Below are 18,035 nucleotides of genomic sequence, written 5' to 3' on the forward strand. Positions count from 1 at the left end.
GATTTTAGTTTTCATGCAATGTTCATAATATATAAATAATGGCTAAAACCTCCACTAGGACTTATGCAAGATAAATATTTTTAATGAACAGAGAGGTTGAACAAGGGCGTTGAAAATACCAGCTGTTCATCTTCTCTTGTATATGTTGAACCTGCCAATACGAACCAGGGCACGCATTTCATTAAGATTTAGTACCTTTTGAAGTATTCACCCCCAAGTTTCACACGTTGAGAAAAAAACTAACGATTTGCAGTTCGAAACGCTTCGTAAACGTTTTTATGAATACTGCATTTTTTCCTTTTTTATTTTAGTGATTTATTGCATCAAACGAACTATCCTAGTATTAAATGATCGATCTGGCATTTCGTTTTTTCAAATATGTCATTTTAAACGATTCTTTTATCAAATATTTATTGACAATGGATTATCGTTACTTCAAAAGATAAAATCGATAACCGCCGTGCCTTCACATTGACAAATGGGTTAAATAAATCATACCTTAAATATAAGTGGCTTAAAGATGTTTACTAAATGTAGATAAAACAGTAGAATTGATGACTGTCCTGAAAAACATTACGATATAACCCGGTTACTCTAAAATTTTATGAATTAAAATTTCATGCGAACGTGAATTTAAATCGCTATTGCGCATGCCCGGAAAATGTACTCACTCATCGTGTCAAGGTAAAACCCAGTTATAAGATATCAAGGTTAACCTGGTGAATATGTTACGTGTTATCTTGTTATTTGACGCTAAAATTTCTAAAGTGCAAAATGAAAAATATATTTATAAAATAGTATGGTTGCCAGTATGTTAACATATTGGGCAACGAAAGCTAATAGTGAAACAATTAGATTCAAAAAAAAATTAGATTAAAATAAATTAAATAATTAATTAGATTATTGATAATATTTGGAATAAGGGGAGATAAACCAAGGTTTCCGTGCAAGCTGGTTAGACAAAACTTGCGAAATCTGACGTAGCACATTCAGTACCATGTGTAATAGTGAAACGCTTTACAAATATATCATTTTTCAACGCATAATTACACCCCCGATTAAGCATTTGTAAATCATTCTGTTTTACAATAGACTGTAAAATTGTCAGTACTGTCGTTAATTGTTTTATTTTGACAACTTCAAGGGGAAGTTAATGGAGGTTCGTTTGAAAGATTTTAAAGCTTATACCGGCCAAAGTTTTTGCACCAAGGACACCTTACATAGACATTTATTATATTGCAACGCATACTGTAATTTTCCAGTTCATCTTTTGACACTATTGTTGAAAGACAAACAAACAGGATTAATTTCATAAAAAAGTGCAGATGTTTTGACCAAAACATACTAATAGTTTGTTGGGTTTTGTTTTCGAAAGTGAGCCCAGGTATATGCTGTAAAGAACCAGGAAAAATGCCAAGTACTGGTGCGTCTTATGTCTTGCAATATCCGCAAGAACGTAAAGTAACCAACATTTTAGATCATATGAGCCGTGCCATGAGAAAACCAACATAATGCATTTGCGACCAGCAGGGATCCAGACCAGCCTGCGAATCCGCGCAGTCTGGTCAGGGCCCATGCTGTTCGCTTTCAAAGCCTATTGCAATTAGAGAAACCTTTAGCGAACAGCATGGATCCTGACCAGACAGCGAATCCGCGCAGTCTGGTCAGGACCCATGCTGTTCGCTTTCAAAGCCTATTGCAATTAGAGAAACCGTTAGCGAACAGCATGGATCCTGACCAGACTGCGAATCCGCGCAGTCTGGTCAGGACCCATGCTGTTCGCTTTCAAAGCCTATTGCAACTAGAGAAACCGTTAGCGAACAGCATGGATCCTGATCAGACTGCGAATCCAGACCCATGCTGTTCGCTTTCAAAGCATATTGCAATTAGAGAAACCGTTATCGAACAGCATAGATCCTAATCAGATTGAGCTGATGCGCAGGCTGATTTGGATCCATGCTGGTCGCAAATGCACTATGTTGGTTTTCTCATGTCGCGGCTCATATGGACAATGTTTGCCGGGCTGTAAATCAATTGATAAATAATGCATGGCAGAACAATGTTCTAATATATTTAAAAACGGTGAAGAAGTCATACGTCTACAGACAAGAAAAAAATGTAAAAAGCATTGTCAAACATTTTTTGTAAATATGAATACGGTTGTAATTGAATACTCCTACGTTGAAACTTAATACAGTTATTATGAAAATGTGGCTAGCGACCCGAGAGGGTTAGATATCATTTTCCAAATATTACAATCTGATAATGGCATGGTTTGAAGTCATTACTTAAAACGGTCCACCATGACTTTGCGGTTTTAATCAGTTCGCACTAAAGATCAAGTTTACAATTGTTTACATTTTACAATCACTGACATTAGCGCAAGAGTTTGTTTAACCGTTTAAATCCGCTGTAGCTGTATAAACGTACAGTGCAACCTCTGCTTGGTGACACCTCCGTAGAGCGAGCTTCTCTCAACAGATATTTCATCGCCCATTGGATGTTATCTGTAGTAAACTAGCCGCCATTCCATTACAACATTTTATGCTCAATACACCCATTTAGCCTTTCGATTGGTGTTTGTTCGAAAGAAGTTCCGCTGTATGTGCAAATTTGTTCACATGAATCTTTCCGCTCTTCCAGCCGCGTGTTAGCTCGTTAAAACCGCGATGGCCAACCCACGTGGCTTTTGTATACGGTACGTCCCGATTCAGGTAACATTTTGCCTATATTTTCCTTATTACTTTATTTTCATGGGATAAAGTGCGTCGGAGACAGCAAAATGAGTGCTTTCCTCCGATCAAAGCGTCTGCTATCAGCTCTCAGTACTTTTCTCAAACACTTCGCCCAACTGCGAAAGTGTGTACGTTACTTACAAAGCAGTTGGACGAAGTGTTTGAGAAAGGTACTGAAAACTGATGGCAACACTTTAACGTTTTGTGCGGAGGTAAGCACTCATTTTGCTGTCTACGGCGCACTTTATGAAAATCCGTCAAATACCGGTAGTAAGGAAACTATAGGCAAAATATTACCTTAATCGTGACGTTTTCCCCGTGTGTACGGTATCTAGAAGTCACTTGGGTTGACCATACTGTAAAACGGTCAAAGCTTTTTTTAAAGGTTCACAAGGATAATCGTCATTAAGAACAACCAGCCGAAAGTTGCTGTCAGTAACACGAACTTGCATGTGAGGCGGTGACTAATAGATTTTTCTCTGGTTGTAGGTCTAGCGCAAGGGTAACGGTTTAGAAGGTAACGAGAGCCAGATATTTTCCATCTGCAACTTGAACCAGTGATAGATTTTTTTTTTGCATAGCGTATTCTTCAGTTAAAAGAAGAAATGAATTAAAACAATTGCTTTTCTTTGAAGCACTATGTTATTAAGTAACGTATGAATTTACGCATTCATTCATACGCGCTCATTCATCAACTACAGCACGAGAGTCTTCTTACGCTCCAGGGTGGAGGACGAGTTTTTTCTAGCGCCGGCAAAACACAAGAAAATCCAGTCTTGCATGCAAGAATTGATGATCTGTTCATTCAGTTTTAAATAATTATAGGGCTTGCACAGTCAAAAGACCAGTTTAGTTATCATGGCATTACGATTTAAATATGATTTTGAGACTAGCATGTATCTGAGTTAATGGGTCTAAATTTACACAGGTGTAGCGAATGGTTAAAATATTTATCATATTTATTAAGCATAACAAGAATATACACAACACGTGAAAATTGTGATGACGTTGTTTTGCGCATCTCTGCTGCGCATGACAGCACGTGCAGCGAAGAGCCCTGTTTAGAGGACGAATTACTCTGGTTACATTAGACACTCATTACTTTATACACATTTTTAAATGCCATATGATATTTGAGATTTATATTTGTTTAACTTTTTATTGCATTATAATAGATTTGTGGACGAGCAACTGCAAGGTTTAACACAATTATTTTCCTCCCTCTATTTGCTCTTCCCCTTCTTCTCAAAGCAATCGTCAATGTCAACATCGTTTTTGCTGACGTTCTCAGAAATCGGTCGAGAATATAGTTTCACCATTGGTATTTCAGACAATTATTGATTTATTGTCAGATGGTATATTTCATTATTAATTACCATTTTTAATTTGCTAATAGTTTCTGTCCATTGACAAATCCTCGTTATTGAATTCCAATATCAATACAAAAAAAAAACCTCATCATTTTCGTTTTGTAGAGATCGAACGCGAAAATGGGGTAATTAATCACTGGACTGATGAAAGGCAACTCATTAACAATATGCCGAGTTGGCACCAGAAATCTTTCCATTCAATTACACCGAACATTAGGCTCCGTTTAGAAGACTGATTTACACGAAAACGTTGGATATTTCATAAACTTATTAACCCACCAGTAGTTAATATTAAACAATACAGTAAAACCGCTGTTAACGACATCTCTAACAAGCGAACAGCCCTCTTCAAATCTACTCTTGCGACACCTCTAACAAGCGAACAGTTCTTTTTTCAAAGACATGGGTTTGTTTTGTTTTTTCACGTTAGACAAAATTTTCAGAACGCCTTTCCAATGCAAATCCTTAGTGCGTGATTTTAGCAGAGGTATCTCAAAATTTCACTTCTGAAAGCGGAATCATCCGTTACAATCTGAACTGTCCAATATATCTACAACTACCATCGAATGTTTTAAATGGAAAGAAAATTAATAGCGCTGTGAGTGAAGCTGTTTAGTTAATGCTTCTGTTGTTATTGTTTTAGACAGGTGACCATTAGCCAAAGTGTGACTGTAATGCTATCTAAATTAGGCTTCGTTTTTTCCTGCTGTTTATTGTTGTCGTCATCGGCAACTTCATTTTCGTGTTTATCTGGTTGGTTTTGTTGCTTTTGGAGAGAAAAAGAGGGGGCGAAGAAAAGGTTGGAAGTTTTGATATTTTGCAACTCACCTCTTTAGGACACATAGGTTACGTTTCTCTGCGAGCTGTCAGATAAATCATATATCGTCTTATGTAACATATTTTTCACTGGCCAGGTATCTGTGTAGGTATCTCTAAAGCCATCTACAGTAGAGGTTTTCAAAGTGAACGAATAAATAATAAAATAAGTTTCTTGCTGTGCGGCTATCTGTAAATAACGATGTTTTTATTTTGCATTTTTTTTTTGGTTCCATGGCTCAGTGAAAATCATCAATGAATAATTGCAATTTGTTATTTCGATCCCATAGTCATATTAGCGGCTTGGCCAGTAAGCAGGCAAATTGTAAGAACCACCTATATAAAGCAAGCCAACGGACCGGCTTCCTTGCAAGCATTTGGCTCAGTTAAGGCTTTGAATCCACCATGAAGGGCGTGACTGATTTTTCATTTAAGCTAGTAACCTTACCCGTTTAAACCTTAGTTTTCTACTTCAGATCAAACTTTGATTTGGAAATGTGGCGTATGAATACATTTTCTTACATAAAAAGAAAGTTAACTATTCTTTAATATTGATGTTATATCTGTTACACGAAAAGCCAACAATATGAAAGTACGAGATCAGAGTGGGAAGAAACCGGACACTGAAACGAGCTGTGCTGTATATCTACAGGCATGGTCTATATACACGATTACATATTTATAATGGATTTACTTATAGTCCATTTAAAAATTAAATGGAAAGTACCGTGTAATGTTTTGATATTACTTCCATGGATTAAAACCGTAAAATTTTCAACAAATTTTCATTGTAAATTTAACAATCGGTTTATAATAGATCCCTGGAGTACAAGTGTGAAAATGACAAATCAAAAAAATGATTTTAACAGTGGCCGAGCAAGAATGATTAAAACGTCATGGACAGTTCAATAGTTTAATACATTTTTGAAAATGACCAGGGATTAAGGGATCAAGTGAATTATGATGCTTAAGATTAAGGGATTATAGATAAGTGAGCTCAATTTAAGATATAATTTGGAGCTGCTAAAATTTATGCACTGTTTTCAGTCTTACTTAAAGACAGTAATAAATGAAAGATGTGTTTACTGCACCAATCAAAATGGACTTTGGGAAAAGAAATTATCCAATGGAAGTGAGCATTACATCGGATATTTTTCAATAGGTAAGATGCTGGAATATATCTTGTCATTAATACTTACCGATGATAATTTGGTGATTTTTTAATGTCTTTTAATCGAACATAAATATATAAATAATAACCATTCAATTCGCATCCTGACGTTTAAAGAAATTCCAAGTATAACTGGGCTCGTTTCAATATTTTGTGCGTGAGTTTTTTTTTGTTTTTTTTTTTAATTTAAAACCATTTAATTGCTGGGAACATGAATTCACGAATTTCGAAGATAATGCGATCTGAATGCTTAAATTTTTCGCAACTTCGAAACTTACGAGGAACACTAAGTCTTGCGGAAACTAAAATACTGAACGCCGCTTACAGTAATTGTTAAATATTAATAAATATATTATAAATTAATAATTCTCAAAGTTGGAGCATGTTGAAGAAATTGAAAATTAAAAGTAACAATGACAGAGAATAACAAAAAGACGGCACAAAATTTGCTACAAACTAAGCAAAACAAAAACAAATCCGCAAAAACTCATAACTAAATAGAAGAATAAGTATGTCATTTATTTAATTTCAATTCTATAAAAAAATAATTAAATACTCACATACAGCCACTTCGTTACAGTTGTTTCATATTTTTTTAAAACATTTTCATGCGCATTATGATTCAACACTTGGGCAAACATTTTTAACTTCCAGAATTTTATCAAAGCAAAACGTAATGAATATACTTTTATCCAGCTGGAGATATAAATGAGCCGCGCCATGAGAAAACCAACGTAGTGGCTTTGCGACCAGCATGGATCCAGACCAGCCTGCGCATCCGCACAGTCTGGTCAGGATCCATGCTGTTCGCTTTCAAAACCTATTGCAATTAGAGAAACCGTTGGCGAACAGCATGGATCCTGACCAGACTGCGCGGATGCGCAGGCTGGTCTGGATCCATGCTGGTCGCAAAGCCACTATATTGGTTTTCCCATGGCACGGCTCAAATTATCCGAGATACATAATTCGGGTTTTCGAGATGCGCATGTATAACGTCAATTTTCAGGAAGATACTCGGTAAACGCTAAAGACTGTAAGAGACGTAACTTTTTTCAAGTCTGTGTTACATCAATTCATGACAATTTCTGACATGACCGTTGCCCGATATGCCCAATGGGGTATTCAATGTGCACATCTGAAACCTGAGTGTACATATCTCTATTTAATGGATGCACGATTGGTAATGATAGAAGTTCGTTTCAATATACGATGTCATCTTTAGTGTCTTTTTAATTAATTGTTAATCGTTTCTGTGGCGTCGGTATCTTTTTCTGTATTAATTAAGAAATAATGTACAGAAAACCCGATACTAAACGATATTAATACACTTAGCCCGAGTTAATTATTCTGGCGACGTATAACCGATTCTGAGTGTATTAATTTAGGTAAAACACGATTTTGCTACACATTATTTCGATTCTAATATGCCCTAATCTAAAACTTACAGTAGATAAAATATAGTAGTGCTCTTTCTTGGTCGCAACAAAAACATTGACGTTAAGGTGGAATGCGCCCCAAATTTTTTTGCCGAATATTGTCCTGAAATTTATACTGTACAAAATTCAGGATATATGCGATTGAGTTCCGGTTTTACTTTTTCGCCATATGATTCGTGTTTTTTGCTATTGTGTCACAAACATGGCCCCTGACGTCACTTTTCGTGCAACGCCGAGTTCCGAGTGTTTTCGGCATTCTTCCTTTCCCGCGCTCTGAATGTCATATAAATGAAAAATACAAAATAATGTTCATTTTGCAAACAGAAAATACTACTCAATGGTATAAAATTCAGTGAAATGAAATTGACGCTTAGAACGTCAGTGACGATTTTGTGACGTCAGAACGGAAAAAATCAAATTAAGTTTTGCTAAAAAATTTGCCTTAAAATTCAGTTTATAAAAAATCGGCTCGATAAAAAAACGTATAATTTTGGTATGTTGTTTCGCAATGTGTGTACGTCTAGTAGACACATAAATACTTAGGGGTCACCGACTTTAATATTTTGCAATATAACATAACTTCACCCTCACCCCACATGGTTTGCGGCTATATGACGTTAGAGTAAAAAAGAATGTGTTTCAACTTACACCCCTCATGTTCGTGTTAAAAACGAGATGTATTTATTATAAGAAATTTTCACGATATATTCGATCTTAACTTCAGCTGCAATGTACTAGTGAAAGCAAACACCTTTGACAAAATGTATATCTTGTACAATTGTCCGTAAGTATTTGACCTGACACTCATCAATCTTCGTTAATATTTTCGGACGTTTTCGTTCCTTTACGCAATATTGTATCCTCAAAAGATCTAAAATTACACAAATAACCTTTATAGTTAACCGTCTGACTTCCACGCAGGTTACCACGGGTGCGAAATTACCGCAGACCATATTTTAAATTCAATATAATGAAGTGTTACCGTATTTGCTTTTATTCTTAAAATATCTTTTGCGACGATTTTCACGAATTCTAATTGATTTCTCTTGTAGTTTCTATTTTCGGGAGTAATTTGTCTTTTTATCTTAGATACCTTTAAAGATTTTACTCGACGCTTACTACAAAATATCTTGAATACAAGTATATTTCTTTCAATAAATGAACCATAAAATAAGAAATAGATAAGTGTATTAAAATTTGGAAAAAAAAGAAAAAGATGTTAGACTGAGGACTACAACCCACAACTCCGAGATTGATGGCTAATCGTTTTGTCCCCGCAGCTACTTGCACATGCGATATTTTTTAAATCCTATAAAGAATACTTACGCAGTAGTTATTTCTCTATTGAGGGCCAGGTCAATACTTATGGACACTATATCCACTTTTATCATCCATTTGTTATTCCTATTGATGGTTTCAAAATGCAGATTCAAAGCTTGAAGAATAGATGTTACTAATCTTCTCAGTTTAAAGCAAAATGCTAACTTCGCTTTGTAAAAAAGCTAGTATGCGGTCAGTTGATGATTTAATTTCGTGAAAATATGTACTTAAATATGTTTTAAACATTTAGAATTTTCATTCTTATGTAATATTATAATATGAGGGTTTGCCTGATTTTACCAGAAATATTCATCGACGCATGTCGGACTGTTGCTCCATTTCACATGTATTATCAGCACGAAAACAGTATACCAGATCCTATATCTGATACGAAATTACTATTTTTTACACGGATTAATTTATTGTAAATCATGAAACAAATTCTACCAATTTAGACACCAATCTCCACGAGATTACGAGTTGAGAGAAGAGTCTGTTCTATACGCATAATGCTGAGCAACTGGTATCATTTTTTATATCCTTGGTAAACGACTAGCGATCAAAGCCCCGACCTTCCGCACGAGAGAGACAAAGAGACAAAGACAGTGAGGTCATAGTAAGGCAGAGTAGTTAGTCCAGCAAACAGACTTTATTCTTAAAAAAAGATCCTCAAATGACTATAAAGTATTGCAGCTGGTCAGACGCAGAGAATTTATTCTTGAGACGATGTCTTTTTATTACAATCAAGCACAAATGCTGGTCCGATGCAAATAATTTATTTCTTGGCGGGAACCTTCTGATCAAGTGCAGTTACAAGCTCTTAATAATGAATGCTAGAAAATATTTCATAAAACCCTCACTAGTTGCAGCGTTCAGATTTAAGAAGTACGGGAAAAGTAAAAGTCATTTCTGTTTCTCCGGATGCCCTGGATATAGATGTAGAAACTGTAGTTTCGTGTTCACAATCTGAACACTTAAATCTAAATAACTATAAGTCATTTCAAGTCATCAACACACATAATACATGTTGATTAACCAATGATCAAAAGTCTTTTTCGATAATATCCTTAGATGCGAAACGTCATTTACATAATTTACACCCTTTACCAAATATCTCATTAAGATATTTCAGGTCCGTAATCACTTGAATGTTATTACATGTTTAAAAAAAATCGACTTTTTTCTTTAACATTTTCTTAGCAAATCTCACCATATGTCTCTTAATACTTTCATGTCAATTCATTCCGAATTTACCGTTAATACATGCAGCTTCGCATATTCTTTAGATTTTTTTGTTTAAAAAATGACGATTAAACGTGTCATGTCTTAATGGGGTAGGGGTAAAATATCGTCAAATATTGAAAAATTAAAGTCGGTGACCCCTAAGTATGTATGTGTCTACTAGACGTACATACACTGCGAAACAACATAACAAAATTTTACGGTTTTTTATCGAGTCGATTTTTTATAAACTGGATTTTAAGGCAAAATTTGTAACTAAACTTGATGTGAATTTTTCCGTTCTGACGTCACAATATCGTCTCTGACGTCCTAGGCGTAAATCTTAATTCACTGAATTTTATACCATTAAGTAGCATTTTCTGAATGCAAAATGACAAATATTTTGTATTTTTCATTGATATGACATTCAGAGCGCATGAAAGGAAAAATACCGAAAGCACCCGGAACTGGGCGTTGCACGAAAAGTGACGTCAGGGGCCATGTTTGTGACACAATAGCAAAAAACACGAACCATATGGCGACAAAGTAAAACCGGAGCTCAATCGCATATATCTTGAATTTTATACAGTATAAATTTCAGGTCGAAATTCGACAAAAAAATTTGGGGCGCATTCCACCTTAACGCAAGTTAACGTAACGTCATTTTAACGTTAGCGTATTTTAACAGGAACAATCATATTAAAATATATAATTAGGCGTAAATGTCTGTTTTTTATTGTCTGTTTGTATCTTTTGTTTGGTTTTAAGCCACGCCGACACAAGTATAATTACGTCTCTCTGTAGCCTGTAATAGTGGATGAAAACCCCAAGGTACACCTTCGACCATCCTTTGCAGCCCCTAATCTCCTGCAAGTCGGATGAATTATTTCCTCACATGAAAATAAAATCTACACCAAACAAATTTTGAACCCACATAGGTAAGGAGGCAAATGATTTCGCGCCGATGACATGAACCACTTGAGCACGCAAGGTCGTATGATTTTAGGTACGTTGGCATGTAGCTGCTGAGCGCATTTCAAAATAGTTCACCAAACGTCTGCTAACAGGGGTACGCAAGTACGTAGACATTTTGATATAAGTACTTAACGTTTGAAATTACGTGTTTCATACATTATTAAAGATATATTCGCCTAATAAAACACTGATGCGCATTCTTTAAACAAATAAAAGCACGCGCAAATATGTCCTTGATCAAAGATCAAATCACGTTCAAGAGTTTTAGAACCTATCCACACAAATAGTAAATAATTCAAACTTAAATTAAATAACAACAACGTAATGTGCGCAAGGACACATTTAAGAGCATTAGATAAATCAAATTCAGTTGGTGATGAAACGTTTGAAAAACGCTTAGTTCTGTATCAGTGGGACTACTTCCGCCAATAGAAGCCTTAAGGAGTGCTAGATTTTGACCCGAGGACTACTTTTTCAGCCTTCATTTCAAAAAGAGTGCCACACAATACCGATTCTCAAATTCGACTGTCTTCGAGCCCGGATCAAACATATTTTAAAAGTTGACTCACAAATTTTAAATAACAACAATGCTTGATCGTTACAGTATCTGTAAGAGTACATGTTAGGGTTGACCCTAGAGGCAAGTGGGGCGGGGTATTGGGGGCGGGAAGTTTAATTGAACAAGTAAAACGGTAATAAACGGTTGCATACTTTCATTTGCGTTTCATTTTGACAAGAGCTGTAGAAGAAAACTTTTAATTATCAGATGTAAAGTAAAACCCTCTACTACTAATGTATGGTATGCGTTGAAAAGATTGTTGGAAATATTTGCATATTCTATACGGGAACATATATTTACTCTGTATATACTAGTATATCAGCCTCATGCATATATACTCTATACAGGAACATATATTTACTCTGTATATACTAGTATATCAGCCTCATGCATATATATTCTATACAGGAACATATATTTACTGTATGCACATATATTTGCTGCATGCACACATATTTGCTGCGTCAACATATATTTACTGTGTGCACATATATTTGCTGCATGCACATATACTTGCTGCGTCAACATATATTTACTGTGTGCACATATATTTGCTGCATGCACACATATTTGCTGCGTCAACATATATTTACTGTGTGCACATATATTTGCTGCGTCAACATAATTATATTTACTGTGTGCACATATATACCACGTGAAGATACACTGACTGCGCCGTCAGGTGCCTTTCTAGATAAAAAATAAAGGCTTTGTTATGTGGAAAAAATGTCATAATTTTTAAAAGCACATTTCATTCGTTATGTCATAATATGATAGCAATACCAGTTGCTAACATGTCTATATACTGTTTGTTGTTCCCTTTATTAAAGGCCATATCTGCTTATCTGAGCGATTATATATTATTCAGTATATTAACAGATCGTGTCTTTATAAATGATATTTTGAAGATTATCTTTATCACTTTAAAAGACAGGAATTTATTGATAAAATAATCAACATGTCACCTAAAACCACAGGTCGTCTTGAACATTTGTAGGCCGAGTTATCATTAATTGTTCCGTTTATAATTATATAATATCAATCAGAAATATGCACGATGAAGTCAACACCTTTTTTATAAATTCGTAATTTATTTGTAATTTAAGTTGGATAAGAACCAATGTGTATATTTCGTTTTGTAGTTTTTGTGAAAGAATTCTTGTAACGTCCATGCTATTTTGTCGAACATTCTTTATGTTAAGAGGTAGGAAAGTATGATTTGGCGACCATTAACATCAGTACACATAATATAACGTTTGGTGAACGTTTTGCATGTGCTTCGCGGAATTTAGACTTTTTCTGTGTCCCCAAGTTGTTCTTTTGTATGCATTTGATAGTATAATGCTGTCAAATGATAGATTTTAGTTTAGCAAAATTCTCAGTGAGACCAAAAATCTACATGTTAATAAGAAAAAAGTCGTCCTTCCCCTCTAAAATATTAAGGAAACGAACAAATGTGGAATCTTAATATTTCAATTGGTTAGACTCAGATATTTCAAACTAATAAAAAGTGTAAAAAAAAATCGGCAAAGAATATTATTTGCTATATTGCAATAAAGATTTACTTATTCAAACCGTGTTAAAAAGAAAAAGGAACGCATACGAGATTTTTATCTTAGATACTGTGACAAAAGATTTGCTTACTTATAAAAAGAAATGAAACGTGAGTTGATAGCTTTAAGATATGCGTATGTCAGATAGGGCAAAAACAAGCAATGTCTACTCCTTGTAAAACTCTGTATGGACGGTCATGTGTTAAATTTACACGTTGTAAATCACTCGTACTTTAGACATCAAAACAGGCATTAAAAAAAAACAAAAAAAAAAAACAGTGTGTCTCCAACAAAAATTAGTCGCTGTAAAGATCTACTGCGCAAATAATGCTTGCCATTACGGTCAACATAACTTCACTTTTGGCTTGGTGAAAACCTTAAGTTGGAGGATGGCAGCATGCAGATTGCAGAATTACAGAAGCTTCCCTGGTTCTTTTACATGCCAGGTGTAAAGCATCCATACACGGGACTCCTATCCCAATGTTAGTATTGTATTAAGACTAATGAGCTTGGGCTTGAACTCACGAGTCCTGTTTTCCTAGCCAAACGGTGTTAACACTGGATCACTGTGTCCGCTGTATTTTTTAAACTTTACATTCAAGATTGTATTGCGTGTTATTCCATACTTTTCATAAACAACAAAATTATTTGCTTAAGCATGACCAAATTCGATTTTTATTTAGTATCTAACAAAACACACATGGCAGTTGTACAAAAAATACGCTTGGAACCTCAGCTCCGTAGCTTCGATCAATATTGAATTTTTGTCCGTCTGTCCACTCCGTATATATTATTTTGTTAATTAGATATGACTTAGATAAAAATCGGAAATTAACGTGTCAAAACTGACTTTGAAATCGTATACCTATTGTTTAAGCCTTCATATCGCTATTCAACATTTTATCGCTAGGCTGACCTCACCCTAACCAAAATTTTCACATTAACTTATAGAATATGATTTAAATCGTGCGCTAATCGAAGATTTAAAGGTTTAACCTTGACCTTTCTCAAACGAAAACGTGAGTATGGCCCAATAGAAAATGATTTAGCATTTTATTTACTTAGTACATGTCACCGTGTTCTTAATTGCAACCTATAGATAGTTGTTATTTAAATTGAGTGTTATGTATAACATTACAAACAAACGGGAATTACACGCTTGGTAGCCGCGCACGTTTTCGTATCTTGAAAACTTAAAACGCAGAAATTAAAAATTCTCCATGCATGAGTCGGTCTTGTTTTAAGTGCTAGCTTTCACTATGGTATAAAACGGGCTGTAACATTAGTATATAACGTTTAGCGAAATTCTTCAAGAGGACGTATTATGTAAGTAAAAAAATCTTTAACAAGTTCTTGCGAAATTTGTTAAATTTTATTATAATTTATTTCTTCGTTGGAAAATTTGTCATTTTTTCTGATGCATATTCAAAACTTTTAATCTGAATTTAAAAGAGTATGACGTTTAAAGGGTTTCTTTGTGACATAAATCGATATATTCTTTTAATTTCTAGTACTATACGGGTACAATATATATGAATAGCTGGTCTTAAAGTGGATCTAAATTCTTGAAAAGTTTTTGAATTTAAAAATAAAATGCTAATATGACAAACTTTATAAATGCGCATTTCGATTTTAACAAAGAATTTTTTTTTCTTATATTGATGGAAATGTCGGTATATCACAAGATATTGTCACTGGGAAAGGCTCTCAAAATTAATGTGAAATGTCAGTTTTATGAAAGATATTAAAACTATTGATGAAAAATTAATTACAAATCTACAGTATGAACCATTTTAGTATGATGTACGGCGTTTGATTATACTAACCGCGATAATGAATTATATGCAAATGGAGATATGTTTATTCATGAACTCTTTCTCATCATGTACTGTCACAAATGGTAATATTCTAAAGATGCATTTCATGTAAACGGAAATAAACACGACATTTAAATTCCTAAAATAACTTGCATAGACGATGTGTACACGTGCGCGTATGCACTGTAAATTCAAAACTGCACCAGGTCTTCTAAAATAAGTTTTGATGTAGTATTTTAAGTCATTATATATAATGACAAATTTATAACCTGGTAACGGTAGAGTTACTTTTCAACATTTTATAGTCAGTATTGAAACCGTATCGTTGTTTAATGTTCAAAGTATAATATTTCGCTGACATCATGCCGAAAATTCATTCCTAATTTCGTTATAAAAGTCATATAAAATTAGAATACAAAGGCATTGGATAACATTGGATACACAGTGCGGTGTTTTTTGGGGGCTTTAGTCTTAGTTTGACAATCTTTTAAAATGTAAGTAGGCATACGTAAGTTCATCAATACTCCCTTTAAAAAAAGGAAAATGGATATTTTTTTCTGACGATATGTAAGTACGCTTCGCTAATAAACATCTGTGTTAATATTATTCGTTTATTTAGACGGTTTATCGGCAATAGTCAAACCTATTCACCCTTGGTCGTCCTTCGGACCTCGGGGATTTTAGATGTTATAATAACATGACTCTCAAATTAATGGTCCATAGTGTGTGCTATATGACAGGTCTATATTCATCACATCTTTGTTGGGCTAATAAGTAAAAAAATAGTGAAATTAATTCCTAAATTCTTCGGATCTTGGACAATAATTTTGACTATTAACCGGCAAGCCAGTTAATAAGTGTATATTATTAACCGATAAACCATTCAATAAGGGTTTCATTATATGACATCAGAAAGAAATTTTGATAACTTCTTTCCTTCAAATTTTGTATTCAGCGCATCATAATTTAGTTTTAACCTATAGATCGGTCATATTACAGCAAAATTATTGACCGCCGATTCAGATTGGGGCATTTATTTTAAGAGTCATGTAATCATATTTGTTATTAAATCTAAATATTTTTTTTTGCGGTGTCATAGATATACAAGTATTTATTATAATTATTTTGGCTATTTAGTCATTAATTTAAATATTTGTCTCTATTAAATCGTTTGAAATTGCGTTGTTCTAAAATAACGCATTTGCCTATACGCTGTTAAATTTCTATAATGACATTTTAAAACTTGGACAGTATCATTAACTGTTAAAAGCAGATTCGTACCAAAATGATACTGACTGAATGGCGAACAGTGCAGGTTAATAATTATGATCAGACTGCACGTATAACTTCTTTAAAAGTCAATTTTAGTCCATACCAGGCGTCTGTATCCTTATTTTCAAGGCCCAGAAGTCATCGAGCCCTGCGGATCGAGCCAATCTTTCGGACTGAAAAGATATAAAAATGTAAAAAATCGGGATTAAATTATCCGAAATTTAATATTTCGAAACTTGAAAGTGTAGCCGTACTATTTTAGTCCTACATAATTTGCCTGCGCAGGCTGGTCTGGATCCATGCTGGTCGCAAACCCACTATGTTGATTTTCTCATGGCACGGCTCATTTGTTTTCGAAAGGGATTTGAGGTTTAAAAAAAATATCTAGACGAAAAATTTAAATCGGATGACCGGTAACGCTTCTATATGTAAAATGGTTCATATTTATAACTTTCAATTTAATATTAGAAAATACATTTTCTTTTCAGTTTTTTTTTCTGTATTATGTTTTGACCTTATATCATTTATCAAGCCAGTACTAGAATTACATGACTATCTTGATTTCTTTGAAATACTCGTAACTCATGTATTAAATCTGCATTGATATCTTTTTTTTTCCTGCGAAATAACCCAGTCTAAGTATTTAAAAGATAAAAAAGGTCATATTTCCCAAAACTTTGCAAAATCGGTTTTCAAAGATTTTTTTTCAAGATTGATAACTTATTACTTACTTTAGTTTTTAATTAAAAGAGTGTGTAGTTTACAAAACGTTTTGGATTAGATATATGATGTAAGTACAAAACAATCGTATCGATTATTAAGACATCGATAACAGGAGAGATCTAGTTTTTTTTTGTAAAAGTAATAAATATCTTAAAAGTAAGAAAATATAATCACTTGTCAGTACTTGTAGTAATGACACAGTCTATGAATTGGATGTTATGTACAGAAAATTGTGTTTTTGTTGGGGTTAAAGTCGCTCAAACACAAATATAGGTCATGTGGCGACTTTACAGCTTTGGTGATGGAGGAAGACCTCAAATGCACCCTCGTGCATTGTTTCATTACCTGGGCTGGCACCTGGGTAGAACCACCGACCTTCCGTAAGCCAGCTGGATGGCTTCCTTGCATGAAAACTTCAACGACCCGAGGGAAGCCCGATTCAAAGTCAGCGTTCTTAACCGCTAAGCTGCAAGGTACAGTGAAAGGAGAACGGCGTAAGTCTGGAAGTATTCTATTGAAGAAAATAAGTTTCCTTCTTTCAAGATTTTTTGTTTAATTGAACTGCATGAACTAATTTGCAATTTATTTGTTATCAAAGAAAATACTGACATAAATAAAGACAGTTAACCTTACGATATAAAAAATAAATTAGTAAGTAAAATATCCCTTTTGTCTTAAATATGGCAAACATGTTTTTTCCTTAAAAGTCGGTCAGCAATATTCAGTGACATGTATTGAATAAAATAACAATTCTATTTTCTTAAATAGTTCTGCATATGAAATAAATGTAGGCAGGAAACAACGTATTTGTGTGTGTGCGCGCGTGTGTGTGTGTATAATCATGACTTTGATATTTTTCGCGAATTGTTAAAGTGGGTCTTTCCCTTTCTCCTCTTATGCAAACATTTATTGCGGGATCTACGCAGTAGATATCATTTCTAGATATTTAAGAAAGTACTAGATTGTATTAGTTTACTGTTGTTGTTGTTTTTTTTTTTGTTTTTGTTTTGTTTGTTTGTTTGTTTGTTTGTTTGTTTTTCATTTCGAGTTACGGGTTCGAATCTCCC

General features: G+C 34.2%; 1 protein-coding gene across 4 annotated transcripts in view; it reads left to right on the forward strand.

Moving 5' to 3' along the window:
- The first annotated feature begins 5,580 nt into the window (after positions 1-5,580).
- LOC123543152 (UPF0394 inner membrane protein YeeE-like) overlaps positions 5,581-18,035 on the forward strand; it is a 48,726-nt gene continuing 36,271 nt past the window's right edge. Inside the window, exon 1 of one of the 4 annotated variants that reach the window (XM_045329236.2) lies at positions 5,581-6,083. The gene's annotated coding sequence lies outside the window, so the exon portion shown is untranslated. Of the gene's footprint in view, positions 6,084-14,312; positions 14,483-15,356; positions 15,541-18,035 lie in introns of those variants that run through there. The other 3 variants (XM_045329237.2, XM_045329239.2, XM_045329238.2) reach the window with 3 other exon arrangements.

This window comes from Mercenaria mercenaria, chromosome 19 (assembly GCF_021730395.1).
Source record: "Mercenaria mercenaria strain notata chromosome 19, MADL_Memer_1, whole genome shotgun sequence".
NCBI classification, from domain to species: domain Eukaryota; kingdom Metazoa; phylum Mollusca; class Bivalvia; order Venerida; family Veneridae; genus Mercenaria; species Mercenaria mercenaria.